Here is a 20135-nt window from a genome sequence, read left to right as displayed (position 1 = left end):
GGTTTTGCTTATACAAATATATAGCTTTGGGAATCTAGCGAAGAAATTATTCAAGTTTGGATCTTTTGATTTTTCATAGAGAAATGTAACTTTTTGGAATCGTAGTGCTGAAATAGTTCTACCTTATTGTACCTTCGAAGTAACCTACACCTTCAATGTGCAAAAATTGTCAAACATTTGTATTAATTATCATTTAAGATTTATTGTAATTTTTTCTTGATATAGTTTTATAAGAAACGGGGAGTAAACAATGTATGCGTCGTATTTGAAATGTTTTTGGAAGATTTCTTTTTGTACCAGAAATATAGCAAGCTTTCCTTGTAGCATTGAAAAAAAATTTACCTTTTAGGTTTTGCTTAGACAAATATAGCTTTGGGAATCTAGCGAAGAAATTATTCAAGTTTGGATCTTTTGATTTTTATGGAGAAATGTAACTTTTTGGAATCGTAGTGTTGAAATAGTTCTACCTTATTGTACCTTCGAAATAATCGACACCTTCAATGTGAAAAAATTGTGAAACCTTTATATTAATCTATCATTTAAGATTTTTTGTAGTTTTTTCTTGATATAGTTTTATAAGAAACGGGGAGTAAAAAATATATGCGTCGTATTTGAAATGTTTTTGGGAGATTTCACTTTGTATCAGTAATATTGCAAGCTTTCGTTGTAGCATTGAACAATGATTTACCTTTTAGGTTTTGCTTAGACCAATATAGCTTTGGGAAACTTTTAGAAATTATTCAAGTTTGGATCTTTTGATTTTTCATGGAGAAATGTAGCTTTTTGGAATCGTAGTGTTGAAATAGTTCTAGCTTATTGTACCTTCGAAATAATCGACACCTTCAATGTGAAAAAATTGTCAAACCTTTGTATTAATGTATCATTTAAGATATATTGTAGTTTTTTCTTGATACAGATTTATAAGAAACGGGGAGTAAAAAATGTATGCGTCGTATTTGAAATGTTGTTGGGAGATTTCAGTTTCAACCAGAAATTTTGCAAGCTTTCTTTGTATCATTCAAATAAAAATAGACTTTTCGGTTTGCTTGAGCAAATATAGCTTTGAGAATCTAGCGAGACATTATTCAAATTTGGACCTTTTCATTTTTCATAGAGAAATATAACTTTTTGGAATCGTAGTGTTGAAATAGTTCTACCTTATTGTACCTTCGAAATAATCTACACCTTCAATATGTAAAAATTGTCAAACCTTTGTATTAATGTATCATTTAAGACTAATGGTAGTTTTTTCTCGATATAGTTTTATAAGAAACGGGGAGTAAACAATGTAAGCGTCGTATTTGAAATGTTTTTGGGAGATTTCACTTTGTACCAGAAATATTGCAAGCTTTCCTTGTAGCATTGAAAAAAAATTTACCTTTTAGGTTTTGCTTATACAAATATATAGCTTTGGGAATCTAGGGAAGAAATTGTTAAAGTTTGGATCTTTTGATTTTTCATAGAGAAATGTAACTTTTTGGAATCGTAGTGCTGAAATAGTTCTACCTTATTGTACCTTCGAAGTAACCTACACCTTCAATGTGCAAAAATTGTCAAACATTTGTATTAATTATCATTTAAGATTTATTGTAATTTTTTCTTGATATAGTTTTATAAGAAACGGGGAGTAAACAATGTATGCGTCGTATTTGAAATGTTTTTGGAAGATTTCTTTTTGTACCAGAAATATAGCAAGCTTTCCTTGTAGCATTGAAAAAAAATTTACCTTTTAGGTTTTGCTTAGACAAATATAGCTTTGGGAATCTAGCGAAGAAATTATTCAAGTTTGGATCTTTTGATTTTTATGGAGAAATGTAACTTTTTGGAATCGTAGTGTTGAAATAGTTCTACCTTATTGTACCTTCGAAATAATCGACACCTTCAATGTGAAAAAATTGTCAAACCTTTATATTAATCTATCATTTAAGATTTTTTGTAGTTTTTTCTTGATATAGTTTTATAAGAAACGGGGAGTAAAAAATATATGCGTCGTATTTGAAATGTTTTTGGGAGATTTCACTTTTTATCAGTAATATTGCAAGCTTTCGTTGTAGCATTGAACAATGATTTACCTTTTAGGTTTTGCTTAGACCAATATAGCTTTGGGAAACTTTTAGAAATTATTCAAGTTTGGATCTTTTGATTTTTCATGGAGAAATGTAGCTTTTTGGAATCGTAGTGTTGAAATAGTTCTAGCTTATTGTACCTTCGAAATAATCGACACCTTCAATGTGAAAAAATTGTCAAACCTTTGTATTAATGTATCATTTAAGATTTATTGTAGTTTTTTCTTGATATAGTTTTATAAGAAACGGGGAGTAAATAATGTATGCGTCGTATTTGAAATGTTTTTTGAAGATTTCACTTTGTACCAGAAATATAGCAAGCTTTCCTTGTAGCATTGAAAAAAAATTTACCTTTTAGGTTTTGCCAAGACAAATATAGCTTTGGGAATCTAGCGAAGAAATTATTCAAGTTTCGATCTTTTGATTTTTTATTTAGAAATGTAACTTTTTGGAATCGTAGTGTTGAAATAGTTCTAACTTATTGTACCTTCGAAGTAACCTACGCCTTCAATGTGCAAAAATTGTCAAACCTTTGTATTAATGTATCATTTAAGATTTATTGTAGTTTTTTCTTGATATAGTTTTATAAGAAACGGGGAGTAAATAATGTATGCGTCGTATTTGAAATGTTTTTTGAAGATTTCACTTTGTACCAGAAATATTGCAAGCTTTCCTTGTAGCATTGAAAAAAAAATTTACCTTTTAGGTTTTGCCAAGACAAATATAGCTTTGGCAATCTAGCGAAGAAATTATTCAAGTTTGGATCTTTTGATTTTTCATAGAGGAATGTAACTTTTTGGAATCGTAGTCTTGAAATAGTTCTACCTTATTGTACCTTCGAAATAATCGACACCTTCAATGTGAAAAAATTGTCAAACCTTTATATTAACCTATCATTTAAGATTTTTTGTAGTTTTTTCTTGATATAGTTTTATAAGAAACGGGGAGTAAACAATGTATGCGTCGTATTTGAAATGTTTTTGGAAGATTTCTTTTTGTGCCAGAAATATTGCAAGCTTTCTTTGTAGCATTGAAAAAAAATTTACCTTTTAGGGTTTGCTTAGACAAATATAGCTTTGGGAATCTAGCGAAGAAATTATTCAAGTTTGGATCTTTTGATTTTTCATAGAGAAATGTAACTTTTTGGAATCGTAGTGCTGAAATAGTTCTACCTTATTGTACCTTCGAAGTAACCTACACCTTCAATGTGCAAAAATTGTCAAACATTTGTATTAATGTATCATTTAAGATTTATTGTAGTTTTTTCTTGATATAGTTTTATAAGAAACGGTGAGTAAACAAGGTAAGCGTCGTATTTGAAATGTTTTTGGAAGATTTCACTTTGTACCAGAAATATTGCAAGCTTTCCTTGTAGCATTGAAAAAAAATTTACCTTTTAGGTTTTGCTTAGACAAATATAGCTTTGGGAATCTAGCGAAGAAATTATTCAAGTTTGGATCTTTTGATTTTTTATTTAGAAATGTAACTTTTTGGAATCGTAGTGTTGAAATAGTTCTACCTTATTGTACCTTCGAAGTAACCTACGCCTTCAATGTGAAAAATTGTCAAACCTTTGTATTAATGTATCATTTAAGATTTATTGTAGTTTTTTCTTGATATAGTTTTATAAGAAACGGGGAGTAAATAATGTATGCGTCGTATTTGAAATGTTTTTTGAAGATTTCACTTTGTACCAGAAATATTGCAAGCTTTCCTTGTAGCATTGAAAAAAAATTTACCTTTTAGGTTTTGCCAAGACAAATATAGCTTTGGCAATCTAGCGAAGAAATTATTCAAGTTTGGATCTTTTGATTTTTCATAGAGGAATGTAACTTTTTGGAATCGTAGTGTTGAAATAGTTCTACCTTATTGTACCTTCGAAATAATCGACACCTTCAATGTGAAAAAATTGTCAAACCTTTATATTAACCTATCATTTAAGATATATTGTAGTTTTTTCTTGATACAGATTTATAAGAAACGGGGAGTAAAAAATGTATGCGTCGTATTTGAAATGTTGTTGGGAGATTTCAGTTTCAACCAGAAATTTTGCAAGCTTTCTTTGTATCATTCAAATAAAAATAGACTTTTCGGTTTGCTTGAGCAAATATAGCTTTGAGAATCTAGCGAGACATTATTCAAATTTGGACCTTTTGATTTTTCATAGAGAAATATAACTTTTTGGAATCGTAGTGTTGAAATAGTTCTACCTTATTGTACCTTCGAAATAATCTACACCTTCAATATGTAAAAATTGTCAAACCTTTTTATTAATGTATCATTTAAGATTAATGGTAGTTTTTTCTCGATATAGTTTTATAAGAAACGGGGAGTAAACAATGTAAGCGTCGTATTTGAAATGTTTTTGGGAGATTTCACTTTGTACCAGAAATATTGCAAGCTTTCCTTGTAGCATTGAAAAAAAATTTACCTTTTAGGTTTTGCTTATACAAATAGATAGCTTTGGGAATCTAGCGAAGAAATTATTCAAGTTTGGATCTTTTGATTTTTCATAGAGAAATGTAACTTTTTGGAATCGTAGTGCTGAAATAGTTCTACCTTATTGTACCTTCGAAGTAACCTACACCTTCAATGTGCAAAAATTGTCAAACATTTGTATTAATTATCATTTAAGATTTATTGTAATTTTTTCTTGATATAGTTTTATAAGAAACGGGGAGTAAACAATGTATGCGTCGTATTTGAAATGTTTTTGGAAGATTTCTTTTTGTACCAGAAATATAGCCAGCTTTCCTTGTAGCATTGAAAAAAAATTTACCTTTTAGGTTTTGCTTAGACAAATATAGCTTTGGGAATCTAGCGAAGAAATTATTCAAGTTTGGATCTTTTGATTTTTTATTTAGAAATGTAACTTTTTGGAATCGTAGTGTTGAAATAGTTCTACCTTATTGTACCTTCGAAGTAACCTACGCCTTCAATGTGCAAAAATTGTCAAACCTTTGTATTAATGTATCATTTAAGATTTATTGTAGTTTTTTCTTGATATAGTTTTATAAGAAACGGGGAGTAAATAATGTATGCGTCGTATTTGAAATGTTTTTTGAAGATTTCTTTTGGTACCAGAAATATTGCAAGCTTTCCTTGTAGCATTGAAAAAAAATTTACCTTTTAGGTTTTGCTTAGACAAATATAGCTTTGGGAATCTAGCGAAGAAATTATTCAAGTTTGGATCTTTTGATTTTTATGGAGAAATGTAACTTTTTGGAATCGTAGTGTTGAAATAGTTCTACCTTATTGTACCTTCGAAATAATCGACACCTTCAATGTGAAAAAATTGTCAAACCTTTATATTAATCTATCATTTAAGATTTTTTGTAGTTTTTTCTCGATATAGTTTTATAAGAAACGGGGAGTAAAAAATATATGCGTCGTATTTGAAATGTTTTTGGGAGATTTCACTTTTTATCAGTAATATTGCAAGCTTTCGTTGTAGCATTGAACAATGATTTACCTTTTAGGTTTTGCTTAGACCAATATAGCTTTGGGAAACTTTTAGAAATTATTCAAGTTTGGATCTTTTGATTTTTCATGGAGAAATGTAGCTTTTTGGAATCGTAGTGTTGAAATAGTTCTAGCTTATTGTACCTTCGAAATAATCGACACCTTCAATGTGAAAAAATTGTCAAACCTTTGTATTAATGTATCATTTAAGATATATTGTAGTTTTTTCTTGATACAGATTTATAAGAAACGGGGAGTAAAAAATGTATGCGTCGTATTTGAAATGTTGTTGGGAGATTTCAGTTTCAACCAGAAATTTTGCAAGCTTTCTTTGTATCATTCAAATAAAAATAGACTTTTCGGTTTGCTTGAGCAAATATAGCTTTGAGAATCTAGCGAGACATTATTCAAATTTGGACCTTTTCATTTTTCATAGAGAAATATAACTTTTTGGAATCGTAGTGTTGAAATAGTTCTACCTTATTGTACCTTCGAAATAATCTACACCTTCAATATGTAAAAATTGTCAAACCTTTGTATTAATGTATCATTTAAGACTAATGGTAGTTTTTTCTCGATATAGTTTTATAAGAAACGGGGAGTAAACAATGTAAGCGTCGTATTTGAAATGTTTTTGGGAGATTTCACTTTGTACCAGAAATATTGCAAGCTTTCCTTGTAGCATTGAAAAAAAATTTACCTTTTAGGTTTTGCTTATACAAATATATAGCTTTGGGAATCTAGGGAAGAAATTGTTCAAGTTTGGATCTTTTGATTTTTCATAGAGAAATGTAACTTTTTGGAATCGTAGTGCTGAAATAGTTCTACCTTATTGTACCTTCGAAGTAACCTACACCTTCAATGTGCAAAAATTGTCAAACATTTGTATTAATTATCATTTAAGATTTATTGTAATTTTTTCTTGATATAGTTTTATAAGAAACGGGGAGTAAACAATGTATGCGTCGTATTTGAAATGTTTTTGGAAGATTTCTTTTTGTACCAGAAATATAGCAAGCTTTCCTTGTAGCATTGAAAAAAAATTTACCTTTTAGGTTTTGCTTAGACAAATATAGCTTTGGGAATCTAGCGAAGAAATTATTCAAGTTTGGATCTTTTGATTTTTATGGAGAAATGTAACTTTTTGGAATCGTAGTGTTGAAATAGTTCTACCTTATTGTACCTTCGAAATAATCGACACCTTCAATGTGAAAAAATTGTCAAACCTTTATATTAATCTATCATTTAAGATTTTTTGTAGTTTTTTCTTGATATAGTTTTATAAGAAACGGGGAGTAAAAAATATATGCGTCGTATTTGAAATGTTTTTGGGAGATTTCACTTTTTATCAGTAATATTGCAAGCTTTCGTTGTAGCATTGAACAATGATTTACCTTTTAGGTTTTGCTTAGACCAATATAGCTTTGGGAAACTTTTAGAAATTATTCAAGTTTGGATCTTTTGATTTTTCATGGAGAAATGTAGCTTTTTGGAATCGTAGTGTTGAAATAGTTCTAGCTTATTGTACCTTCGAAATAATCGACACCTTCAATGTGAAAAAATTGTCAAACCTTTGTATTAATGTATCATTTAAGATTTATTGTAGTTTTTTCTTGATATAGTTTTATAAGAAACGGGGAGTAAATAATGTATGCGTCGTATTTGAAATGTTTTTTGAAGATTTCACTTTGTACCAGAAATATAGCAAGCTTTCCTTGTAGCATTGAAAAAAAATTTACCTTTTAGGTTTTGCCAAGACAAATATAGCTTTGGGAATCTAGCGAAGAAATTATTCAAGTTTCGATCTTTTGATTTTTTATTTAGAAATGTAACTTTTTGGAATCGTAGTGTTGAAATAGTTCTAACTTATTGTACCTTCGAAGTAACCTACGCCTTCAATGTGCAAAAATTGTCAAACCTTTGTATTAATGTATCATTTAAGATTTATTGTAGTTTTTTCTTGATATAGTTTTATAAGAAACGGGGAGTAAATAATGTATGCGTCGTATTTGAAATGTTTTTTGAAGATTTCACTTTGTACCAGAAATATTGCAAGCTTTCCTTGTAGCATTGAAAAAAAAATTTACCTTTTAGGTTTTGCCAAGACAAATATAGCTTTGGCAATCTAGCGAAGAAATTATTCAAGTTTGGATCTTTTGATTTTTCATAGAGGAATGTAACTTTTTGGAATCGTAGTCTTGAAATAGTTCTACCTTATTGTACCTTCGAAATAATCGACACCTTCAATGTGAAAAAATTGTCAAACCTTTATATTAACCTATCATTTAAGATTTTTTGTAGTTTTTTCTTGATATAGTTTTATAAGAAACGGGGAGTAAACAATGTATGCGTCGTATTTGAAATGTTTTTGGAAGATTTCTTTTTGTGCCAGAAATATTGCAAGCTTTCTTTGTAGCATTGAAAAAAAATTTACCTTTTAGGGTTTGCTTAGACAAATATAGCTTTGGGAATCTAGCGAAGAAATTATTCAAGTTTGGATCTTTTGATTTTTCATAGAGAAATGTAACTTTTTGGAATCGTAGTGCTGAAATAGTTCTACCTTATTGTACCTTCGAAGTAACCTACACCTTCAATGTGCAAAAATTGTCAAACATTTGTATTAATGTATCATTTAAGATTTATTGTAGTTTTTTCTTGATATAGTTTTATAAGAAACGGTGAGTAAACAAGGTAAGCGTCGTATTTGAAATGTTTTTGGAAGATTTCACTTTGTACCAGAAATATTGCAAGCTTTCCTTGTAGCATTGAAAAAAAATTTACCTTTTAGGTTTTGCTTAGACAAATATAGCTTTGGGAATCTAGCGAAGAAATTATTCAAGTTTGGATCTTTTGATTTTTTATTTAGAAATGTAACTTTTTGGAATCGTAGTGTTGAAATAGTTCTACCTTATTGTACCTTCGAAGTAACCTACGCCTTCAATGTGAAAAATTGTCAAACCTTTGTATTAATGTATCATTTAAGATTTATTGTAGTTTTTTCTTGATATAGTTTTATAAGAAACGGGGAGTAAATAATGTATGCGTCGTATTTGAAATGTTTTTTGAAGATTTCACTTTGTACCAGAAATATTGCAAGCTTTCCTTGTAGCATTGAAAAAAAATTTACCTTTTAGGTTTTGCCAAGACAAATATAGCTTTGGCAATCTAGCGAAGAAATTATTCAAGTTTGGATCTTTTGATTTTTCATAGAGGAATGTAACTTTTTGGAATCGTAGTGTTGAAATAGTTCTACCTTATTGTACCTTCGAAATAATCGACACCTTCAATGTGAAAAAATTGTCAAACCTTTATATTAACCTATCATTTAAGATATATTGTAGTTTTTTCTTGATACAGATTTATAAGAAACGGGGAGTAAAAAATGTATGCGTCGTATTTGAAATGTTGTTGGGAGATTTCAGTTTCAACCAGAAATTTTGCAAGCTTTCTTTGTATCATTCAAATAAAAATAGACTTTTCGGTTTGCTTGAGCAAATATAGCTTTGAGAATCTAGCGAGACATTATTCAAATTTGGACCTTTTGATTTTTCATAGAGAAATATAACTTTTTGGAATCGTAGTGTTGAAATAGTTCTACCTTATTGTACCTTCGAAATAATCTACACCTTCAATATGTAAAAATTGTCAAACCTTTTTATTAATGTATCATTTAAGATTAATGGTAGTTTTTTCTCGATATAGTTTTATAAGAAACGGGGAGTAAACAATGTAAGCGTCGTATTTGAAATGTTTTTGGGAGATTTCACTTTGTACCAGAAATATTGCAAGCTTTCCTTGTAGCATTGAAAAAAAATTTACCTTTTAGGTTTTGCTTATACAAATAGATAGCTTTGGGAATCTAGCGAAGAAATTATTCAAGTTTGGATCTTTTGATTTTTCATAGAGAAATGTAACTTTTTGGAATCGTAGTGCTGAAATAGTTCTACCTTATTGTACCTTCGAAGTAACCTACACCTTCAATGTGCAAAAATTGTCAAACATTTGTATTAATTATCATTTAAGATTTATTGTAATTTTTTCTTGATATAGTTTTATAAGAAACGGGGAGTAAACAATGTATGCGTCGTATTTGAAATGTTTTTGGAAGATTTCTTTTTGTACCAGAAATATAGCCAGCTTTCCTTGTAGCATTGAAAAAAAATTTACCTTTTAGGTTTTGCTTAGACAAATATAGCTTTGGGAATCTAGCGAAGAAATTATTCAAGTTTGGATCTTTTGATTTTTTATTTAGAAATGTAACTTTTTGGAATCGTAGTGTTGAAATAGTTCTACCTTATTGTACCTTCGAAGTAACCTACGCCTTCAATGTGCAAAAATTGTCAAACCTTTGTATTAATGTATCATTTAAGATTTATTGTAGTTTTTTCTTGATATAGTTTTATAAGAAACGGGGAGTAAATAATGTATGCGTCGTATTTGAAATGTTTTTTGAAGATTTCTTTTGGTACCAGAAATATTGCAAGCTTTCCTTGTAGCATTGAAAAAAAATTTACCTTTTAGGTTTTGCTTAGACAAATATAGCTTTGGGAATCTAGCGAAGAAATTATTCAAGTTTGGATCTTTTGATTTTTATGGAGAAATGTAACTTTTTGGAATCGTAGTGTTGAAATAGTTCTACCTTATTGTACCTTCGAAATAATCGACACCTTCAATGTGAAAAAATTGTCAAACCTTTATATTAATCTATCATTTAAGATTTTTTGTAGTTTTTTCTCGATATAGTTTTATAAGAAACGGGGAGTAAAAAATATATGCGTCGTATTTGAAATGTTTTTGGGAGATTTCACTTTTTATCAGTAATATTGCAAGCTTTCGTTGTAGCATTGAACAATGATTTACCTTTTAGGTTTTGCTTAGACCAATATAGCTTTGGGAAACTTTTAGAAATTATTCAAGTTTGGATCTTTTGATTTTTCATGGAGAAATGTAGCTTTTTGGAATCGTAGTGTTGAAATAGTTCTAGCTTATTGTACCTTCGAAATAATCGACCCCTTCAATGTGAAAAAATTGTCAAACCTTTGTATTAATGTATCATATAAGATTTATTGTAGTTTTTTCTTGATATAGATTTATAAGAAACGGGGACTATAAAATGTATGCGTCGTATTTGAAATGTTGTTGGGAGATTTCAGTCTCAACCAGAAATTTTGCAAGCTTTCTTTGTATCATTCAAATAAAAATAGACTTTTCGGTTTTGCTTGAGCAAATATAGCTTTGAGAATCTAGCGAGACATTATTCAAATTTGGACCTTTTGATTTTTCATAGAGAAATATAACTTTTTGGAATCGTAGTGTTGAAATAGTTCTACCTTATTGTACCTTCGAAATAATCTACACCTTCAATATGCAAAAATTGTCAAACCTTTGTATTAATGTATCATTTAAGATTAATGGTAGTTTTTTCTCGATATAGTTTTATAAGAAACGGGGAGTAAACAATGTAAGCGTCGTATTTGAAATATTTTTGGGAGATTTCACTTTGTACCAGAAATATTGCAAGCTTTCCTTGTAGCATTGAAAAAAAATTTACCTTTTAGGTTTTGCTTATACAAATATATAGCTTTGGGAATCTAGCGAAGAAATTATTCAAGTTTGGATCTTCTGATTTTTTATGGAGAAATGTAACTTTTTGGAATCATAGTGTTGAAATAGTTCTACCTTATTGTACTTTCGAAACAATCGACATCTTCAATGTGAAAAAATTGTCAAACCTTTGTATTAATGTATCATTTAAGATTTATTGTAGTTTTTTCTTGATATAGATTTATAAGAAACGGGGAGTAAACAATGTATGCGTCGTATTTGAAATGTTTTTGGAAGATTTCTTTTTGTACCAGAAATATTGCAAGCTTTCCTTGTAGCATTGAAAAAAAATTTACCTTTTAGGTTTTGCTTAGACAAATATAGCTTTGGGAATCTAGCGAAGAAATTATTCAAGTTTGGATCTTTTGATTTTTATGGAGAAATGTAACTTTTTGGAATCGTAGTGTTGAAATAGTTCTACCTTATTGTACCTTCGAAATAATCGACACCTTCAATGTGAAAAAATTGTCAAACCTTTATATTAATCTATCATTTAAGATTTTTTGTAGTTTTTTCTTGATATAGTTTTATAAGAAACGGGGAGTAAAAAATATATGCGTCGTATTCGAAATGTTTTTGGGAGATTTCACTTTGTATCAGTAATATTGCAAGCTTTCGTTGTAGCATTGAACAATGATTTACCTTTTAGGTTTTGCTTAGACAAATATACCTTTGGGAAACTAGCGAAGAAATTATTCAAGTTTGGATCTTTTGATTTTTCATGGAGAAATGTAACTTTTTGGAATCGTAGTGTTGAAATAGTTCTAGCTTATTGTACCTTCGAAATAATCGACACCTTCAATGTGAAAAAATTGTCAAACCTTTGTATTAATGTATCATTTAAGATTTATTGTAGTTTTTTCTTGATATAGATTTATAAGAAACGGGGAGTAAACAATGTATGCGTCGTATTTGAAATGTTTTTGGAAGATTTCTTTTTGTACCAGAAATATTGCAAGCTTTCCTTGTAGCATTGAAAAAAAATTTACCTTTTAGGTTTTGCTTAGACAAATATAGCTTTGGGAATCTAGCGAAGAAATTATTCAAGTTTGGATCTTTTGATTTTTATGGAGAAATGTAACTTTTTGGAATCGTAGTGTTGAAATAGTTCTACCTTATTGTACCTTCGAAATAATCGACACCTTCAATGTGAAAAAATTGTCAAACCTTTATATTAATCTATCATTTAAGATTTTTTGTAGTTTTTTCTTGATATAGTTTTATAAGAAACGGGGAGTAAAAAATATATGCGTCGTATTTGAAATGTTTTTGGGAGATTTCACTTTGTATCAGTAATATTGCAAGCTTTCGTTGTAGCATTGAACAATGATTTACCATTTAGGTTTTGCTTAGACCAATATAGCTTTGGGAAACTTTTAGAAATTATTCAAGTTTGGATCTTTTGATTTTTCATGGAGAAATGTAGCTTTTTGGAATCGTAGTGTTGAAATAGTTCTAGCTTATTGTACCTTCGAAATAATCGACACCTTCAATGTGAAAAAATTGTCAAACCTTTGTATTAATGTATCATTTAAGATATATTGTAGTTTTTTCTTGATACAGATTTATAAGAAACGGGGAGTAAAAAATGTATGCGTCGTATTTGAAATGTTGTTGGGAGATTTCAGTTTCAACCAGAAATTTTGCAAGCTTTCTTTGTATCATTCAAATAAAAATAGACTTTTCGGTTTGCTTGAGCAAATATAGCTTTAAGAATCTAGCGAGACATTATTCAAATATGGACCTTTTGATTTTTCATAGAGAAATATAACTTTTTGGAATCGTAGAGTTGAAATAGTTCTACCTTATTGTACCTTCGAAATAATCTACACCTTCAATATGTAAAAATTGTCAAACCTTTGTATTAATGTATCATTTAAGATTAATGGTAGTTTTTTCTCGATATAGTTTTATAAGAAACGGGGAGTAAACAATGTAAGCGTCGTATTTGAAATGTTTTTGGGAGATTTCACTTTGTACCAGAAATATTGCAAGCTTTCCTTGTAGCATTGAAAAAAAATTTACCTTTTAGGTTTTGCTTAGACAAATATAGCTTTGGGAATCTAGCGAAGAAATTATTCAAGTTTGGATCTTTTGATTTTTATGGAGAAATGTAACTTTTTGGAATCGTAGTGTTGAAATAGTTCTACCTTATTGTACCTTCGAACTAATCGACACCTTCAATGTGAAAAAATTGTCAAACCTTTATATTAACCTATCATTTAAGATTTTTTGTAGTTTTTTCTTGATATAGTTTTATAAGAAACGGGGAGTAAACAATGTATGCGTCGTATTTGAAATGTTTTTGGAAGATTTCTTTTTGTACCAGAAATATTGCAAGCTTTCCTTGTAGCATTGAAAAAAAATTTACCTTTTAGGTTTTGCTTAGACAAATATAGCTTTGGGAATCTAGCGAAGAAATTATTCAAGTTTGGATCTTTTGATTTTTATGGAGAAATGTAACTTTTTGGAATCGTAGTGTTGAAATAGTTCTACCTTATTGTACCTTCGAAATAATCGACACCTTCAATGTGAAAAAATTGTCAAACCTTTATATTAATCTATCATTTAAGATTTTTTGTAGTTTTTTCTTGATATAGTTTTATAAGAAACGGGGAGTAAAAAATATATGCGTCGTATTTGAAATGTTTTTGGGAGATTTCACTTTTTATCAGTAATATTGCAAGCTTTCGTTGTAGCATTGAACAATGATTTACCTTTTAGGTTTTGCTTAGACCAATATAGCTTTGGGAAACTTTTAGAAATTATTCAAGTTTGGATCTTTTGATTTTTCATGGAGAAATGTAGCTTTTTGGAATCGTAGTGTTGAAATAGTTCTACCTTATTGTACCTTCGAAATAATCGACACCTTCAATGTGAAAAAATTGTCAAACCTTTATATTAATCTATCATTTAAGATTTTTTGTAGTTTTTTCTTGATATAGTTTTATAAGAAACGGGGAGTAAAAAATATATACGTCGTATTCGAAATGTTTTTGGGAGATTTCACTTTGTATCAGTAATATTGCAAGCTTTCGTTGTAGCATTGAACAATGATTTACCTTTTAGGTTTTGCTTAGACCAATATACCTTTGGGAAACTAGCGAAGAAATTATTCAAGTTTGGATCTTTTGATTTTTCATGGAGAAATGTAACTTTTTGGAATCGTAGTGTTGAAATAGTTCTAGCTTATTGTACCTTCGAAATAATCGACACCTTCAATGTGAAAAAATTGTCAAACCTTTGTATTAATGTATCATTTAAGATTTATTGTAGTTTTTTCTTGATATAGATTTATAAGAAACGGGGAGTAAACAATGTATGCGTCGTATTTGAAATGTTTTTGGAAGATTTCTTTTTGTACCAGAAATATTGCAAGCTTTCCTTGTAGCATTGAAAAAAAATTTACCTTTTAGGTTTTGCTTAGACAAATATAGCTTTGGGAATCTAGCGAAGAAATTATTCAAGTTTGGATCTTTTGATTTTTATGGAGAAATGTAACTTTTTGGAATCGTAGTGTTGAAATAGTTCTACCTTATTGTACCTTCGAAATAATCGACACCTTCAATGTGAAAAAATTGTCAAACCTTTATATTAATCTATCATTTAAGATTTTTTGTAGTTTTTTCTTGATATAGTTTTATAAGAAACGGGGAGTAAAAAATATATGCGTCGTATTTGAAATGTTTTTGGGAGATTTCACTTTGTATCAGTAATATTGCAAGCTTTCGTTGTAGCATTGAACAATGATTTACCTTTTAGGTTTTGCTTAGACCAATATAGCTTTGGGAAACTTTTAGAAATTATTCAAGTTTGGATCTTTTGATTTTTCATGGAGAAATGTAGCTTTTTGGAATCGTAGTGTTGAAATAGTTCTAGCTTATTGTACCTTCGAAATAATCGACACCTTCAATGTGAAAAAATTGTCAAACCTTTGTATTAATGTATCATTTAAGATTTATTGTAGTTTTTTCTTGATATAGTTTTATAAGAAACGGGGAGTAAATAATGTATGCGTCGTATTTGAAATGTTTTTTGAAGATTTCACTTTGTACCAGAAATATAGCAAGCTTTCCTTGTAGCATTGAAAAAAAATTTACCTTTTAGGTTTTGCCAAGACAAATATAGCTTTGGGAATCTAGCGAAGAAATTATTCAAGTTTCGATCTTTTGATTTTTTATTTAGAAATGTAACTTTTTGGAATCGTAGTGTTGAAATAGTTCTAACTTATTGTACCTTCGAAGTAACCTACGCCTTCAATGTGCAAAAATTGTCAAACCTTTGTATTAATGTATCATTTAAGATTTATTGTAGTTTTTTCTTGATATAGTTTTATAAGAAACGGGGAGTAAATAATGTATGCGTCGTATTTGAAATGTTTTTTGAAGATTTCACTTTGTACCAGAAATATTGCAAGCTTTCCTTGTAGCATTGAAAAAAAAATTTACCTTTTAGGTTTTGCCAAGACAAATATAGCTTTGGCAATCTAGCGAAGAAATTATTCAAGTTTGGATCTTTTGATTTTTCATAGAGGAATGTAACTTTTTGGAATCGTAGTGTTGAAATAGTTCTACCTTATTGTACCTTCGAAATAATCGACACCTTCAATGTGAAAAAATTGTCAAACCTTTATATTAACCTATCATTTAAGATTTTTTGTAGTTTTTTCTTGATATAGTTTTATAAGAAACGGGGAGTAAACAATGTATGCGTCGTATTTGAAATGTTTTTGGAAGATTTCTTTTTGTGCCAGAAATATTGCAAGCTTTCTTTGTAGCATTGAAAAAAAATTTACCTTTTAGGGTTTGCTTAGACAAATATAGCTTTGGGAATCTAGCGAAGAAATTATTCAAGTTTGGATCTTTTGATTTTTCATAGAGAAATGTAACTTTTTGGAATCGTAGTGCTGAAATAGTTCTACCTTATTGTACCTTCGAAGTAACCTACACCTTCAATGTGCAAAAATTGTCAAACATTTGTATTAATGTATCATTTAAGATTTATTGTAGTTTTTTCTTGATATAGTTTTATAAGAAACGGTGAGTAAACAAGGTATGCGTCGTATTTGAAATGTTTTTGGAAGATTTCACTTTGTACCAGAAATATTGCAAGCTTTCCTTGTAGCATTGAAAAAAAATTTACCTTTTAGGTTTTGCTTAGACAAATATAGCTTTGGGAATCTAGCGAAGAAATTATTCAAGTTTGGATCTTTAGATTTTTTATGGAGAAATGTAACTTTTTGGAATCGTAGTGTTGAAATAGTTCTACCTTATTGTACCTTCGAAATAATCGACACCTTCAATGTGAAAAAATTGTCAAACCTTTATATTAACCTATCATTTAAGATTTTTTGTAGTTTTTTCTTGATATAGTTTTATAAGAAACGGGGAGTAAAAAATATATGAGTCGTGTTTGAAATGTTTTTGGGAGATTTCAATTTGTACCAGAAATATTGCAAGCTTTCGTTGTAGCATTGAAAAATGAGTTACCTTTTAGGTTTTGCTTAGACCAATATAGCTTTGGAATCTAGCGAAGAAATTATTCAAGTTTGGATCTTTTGATTTTTCATGGAGAAATGTAACTTTTTGGAATCGTAGTGTTGAAATAGTTCTAGCTTATTGTACCTTCGAAATAATCGACACCTTCAATGTGAAAAAATTGTCAAACCTTTATATTAACCTATCATTTAAGATTTTTTGTAATTTTTTCTTGATATAGTTTTATAAGAAACGGGGAGTAAAAAATATATGCGTCGTATTTGAAATGTTTTTGGGAGATATCACTTTGTACCAGTAATATTGCAAGCTGTCGTTGTAGCATTGAACAATGATTTACCTTTTAGGTTTTGCTTAGACCAATATAGCTTTGGGAAACTAGCGAAGAAATTATTCAAGTTTGGATCTTTTGATTTTGCATAGAGGAATGTAACTTTTTGGAATCGTAGTGTTGAAATAGTTCTACCTTATTGTACCTTCGAAATAATCTACACCTTCAATGTGCAAAAATTGTCAAACCTGTGTATTAATGTATCATTTAATATTTATTGTAGTTTTTTCTTGATATAGTTTTATAAGAAACGGGGAGTAAACAATGTATGCGTCGTATTTGAAATGTTTTTGGAAGATTTCTTTTGTACCAGAAATATTGCAAGCTTTCCTTGTAGCATTGAAACAAAATTACCTTCTAGGATTTGCTTAGACAAATATAGCTTTGGGAATTTAGCGAAGAAATTACTCAAGTTTGGATCTTTTGATTTTTCATAGAGGAATATAACTTTTTGGAATCGTAGTGTTGAAATCATTGTACCTTTTTGTACCTTCGAAATATTCTACTCCTTCAATGTGAAAAAATTGTCAAACCTTTGTACTCATGTATCATTTAAGATTTATTGTAGTTTTTTCTTGATATAGTTTTATAAGAAACGGTGAGTAAACAAGGTATGCGTCGTATTTGAAATGTTTTTGGAAGATTTCACTTTGTACCAGAAATATTGCAAGCTTTCCTTGTAGCATTGAAAAAAAAATTTACCTTTTAGGTTTTGCTTAGACAAATATAGCTTTGGGAATCTAGCGAAGAAATTATTCAAGTTTGGATCTTTTGATTTTTTATGGAGAAATGTAACTTTTTGGAATCGTAGTGTTGAAATAGTTCTACCTTATTGTACCTTCGAAATAATCAACTCCTTCAATGTGAAAAAATTGTCAAACCTTTATATTAACCTATCATTTAAGATTTTTTGTAGTTTTTTCTTGATATAGTTTTATAAGAAACGGGGAGTAAAAAATATATGCGTCGTATTTGAAATGTTTTTGGGAGCTTTCACTTTGTACCAGAAATATTGCAAGCCTTCGTTGTAGCATTGAAAAATGAGTTACCTTTTAGGTTTTGCTTAGACCAATATAGCTTTGGAATCTAGCGAAGAAATTATTCAAGTTTGGATCTTTTAATTTTTCATGGAGAAATGTAACTTTTTGGAATCGTAGTGTTGAAATAGTTCTACCTTATTGTACCTTCGAAATAATCGACACCATCAATGTGAAAAAATTGTCAAACCTTTATATTAACCTATCATTTAAGATTTTTTGTAGTTTTTTCTTGATATAGTTTTATAAGAAACGGGGAGTAGACAATGTATGCGTCGTATTTGAAATGTTTTTGGAAGATTTCTTTTTGTACCAGAAATATTGCAAGCTTTCTTTGTAGCATTGAAAAAAAATTTACCTTTTAGGGTTTGCTTAGACAAATATAGCTTTGGGAATCTAGCGAAGAAATTATTCAAGTTTGGATCTTTTAATTTTTCATGGAGAAATGTAACTTTTTGGAATCGTAGTGTTGAAATAGTTCTACCTTATTGTACCTTCGAAATAATCGACACCATCAATGTGAAAAAATTGTCAAACCTTTATATTAACCTATCATTTAAGATTTTTTGTAGTTTTTTCTTGATATAGTTTTATAAGAAACGGGGAGTAGACAATGTATGCGTCGTATTTGAAATGTTTTTGGAAGATTTCTTTTTGTACCAGAAATATTGCAAGCTTTCTTTGTAGCATTGAAAAAAAATTTACCTTTTAGGGTTTGCTTAGACAAATATAGCTTTGGGAATCTAGCGAAGAAATTATTCAAGTTTGGATCTTTTGATTTTTCATAGAGAAATGTAACTTTTTGGAATCGTAGTGCTGAAATAGTTCTACCTTATTGTACCTTCGAAGTAACCTACACCTTCAATGTGCAAAAATTGTCAAACATTTGTATTAATGTATCATTTAAGATTTATTGTAGTTTTTTCTTGATATAGTTTTATAAGAAACGGGGAGTAAATAATGTATGCGTCGTATTTGAAATGTTTTTGGAAGATTTCTTTTTGTACCAGAAATATTGCAAGGTTTCCTTGTAGCATTGAAAAAAAATTTACCTTTTAGGTTTTGCTTAGACAAATATAGCTTTGGCAATCTAGCGAAGAAATTATTCAAGTTTGGATCTTTTGATTTTTTATGGAGAAATGTAACTTTTTGGAATCGTAGTGTTGAAATAGTTCTACCTTATTGTACCTTCGAAATAATCGACACCTTCAATCTGAAAAAATTGTCAAACCTTTGTATTAATGTATCATTTAAGATTTATTGTAGTTTTTTGTTGATATAGATTTATAAGAAACGGGGAGTAAAAAATGTATGCGTCGTATTTGAAATGTTGTTGGGAGATTTCAGTTTCAACCAGAAATTTTGCAAGCTTTCTTTGTATCATTCAAATAAAAATAGACTTTTCGGTTTTGCTTGAACAAATATAGCTTTGAGAATCTAGCGACACATTATTCAAATTTGGACCTTTTGATTTTTCATAGAGAAATATAACTTTTTGGAATCGTAGTGTTGAAATAGTTCTACCTTATTGTACCTTCGAAATAATCTACACCTTCAATATGCAAAAATTGTCAAACCTTTGTATTAATATATCATTTAAGATTTATTGTAGTTTTTTCCCGATATAGTTTTATAAGAAACGGGGAGTAAACAATGTAAGCGTCGTATTTGAAATGCTTGTGGGAGATTTCACTTTGTACCAGTAATATTGCAAGCTTTCGTTGTAGCATTGAACAATGATTTACCTTTTAGGTTTTGCTTAGACCAATATAGCTTTGGGAAACTAGCGAAGAAATTATTCAAGTTTGGATCCTTTGATTTTTCATAGAGGAATGTAACTTTTTGGAATCGTAGTGTTGAAATAGTTCTACCTTATTGTACCTTCGAAATAATCTACACCTTCAATGTGCAAAAATTGTCAAACCTGTGTATTAATGTATTATTTAAGATTTATTGTAGTTTTTTCTTGATATAGTTTTATTATAAACGGGGAGTAAACAATGTAAGCGTCGTATTTGAAATGGTTTTGGGAGATTTCACTTTGTACCAGTAATATTGCAAGCATTCGTTGTAGCATTGAACAATGATTTACCTTTTAGGTTTTGCTTAGACAAATATAGCTTTGGGAAACTAGCGAAGA

The 20135-nt window shown here is 29.2% G+C and overlaps 1 long non-coding RNA gene across 50 annotated transcripts in view; it reads right to left on the bottom strand.

The window, feature by feature from the left end:
* LOC126887013 (uncharacterized) overlaps positions 1-20135 on the bottom strand; it is a 204623-nt gene that overhangs the window by 94273 nt on the left and 90215 nt on the right. For 34 of the 50 annotated variants that reach the window (XR_007698867.1, XR_007698869.1, XR_007698871.1 and 31 more), the window contains 2 exons: positions 13984-16774; positions 10799-13292 (listed from right to left, as the gene is read on the bottom strand). This is a non-coding gene — a long non-coding RNA (uncharacterized LOC126887013). Of the gene's footprint in view, positions 1-520; positions 1098-2565; positions 4330-5024; positions 5948-7415; positions 9180-9874; positions 13293-13347; positions 16775-17851; positions 18545-20135 lie in introns of all 50 variants that reach the window. The other 16 variants (XR_007698888.1, XR_007698913.1, XR_007698915.1 and 13 more) reach the window with 14 other exon arrangements.

This window comes from Diabrotica virgifera, chromosome 6, assembly GCF_917563875.1.
Source record: "Diabrotica virgifera virgifera chromosome 6, PGI_DIABVI_V3a".
Classification (NCBI taxonomy): Eukaryota; Metazoa; Arthropoda; class Insecta; order Coleoptera; family Chrysomelidae; genus Diabrotica; species Diabrotica virgifera.
This window is presented reverse-complemented; position numbering and strand designations above follow the sequence as displayed.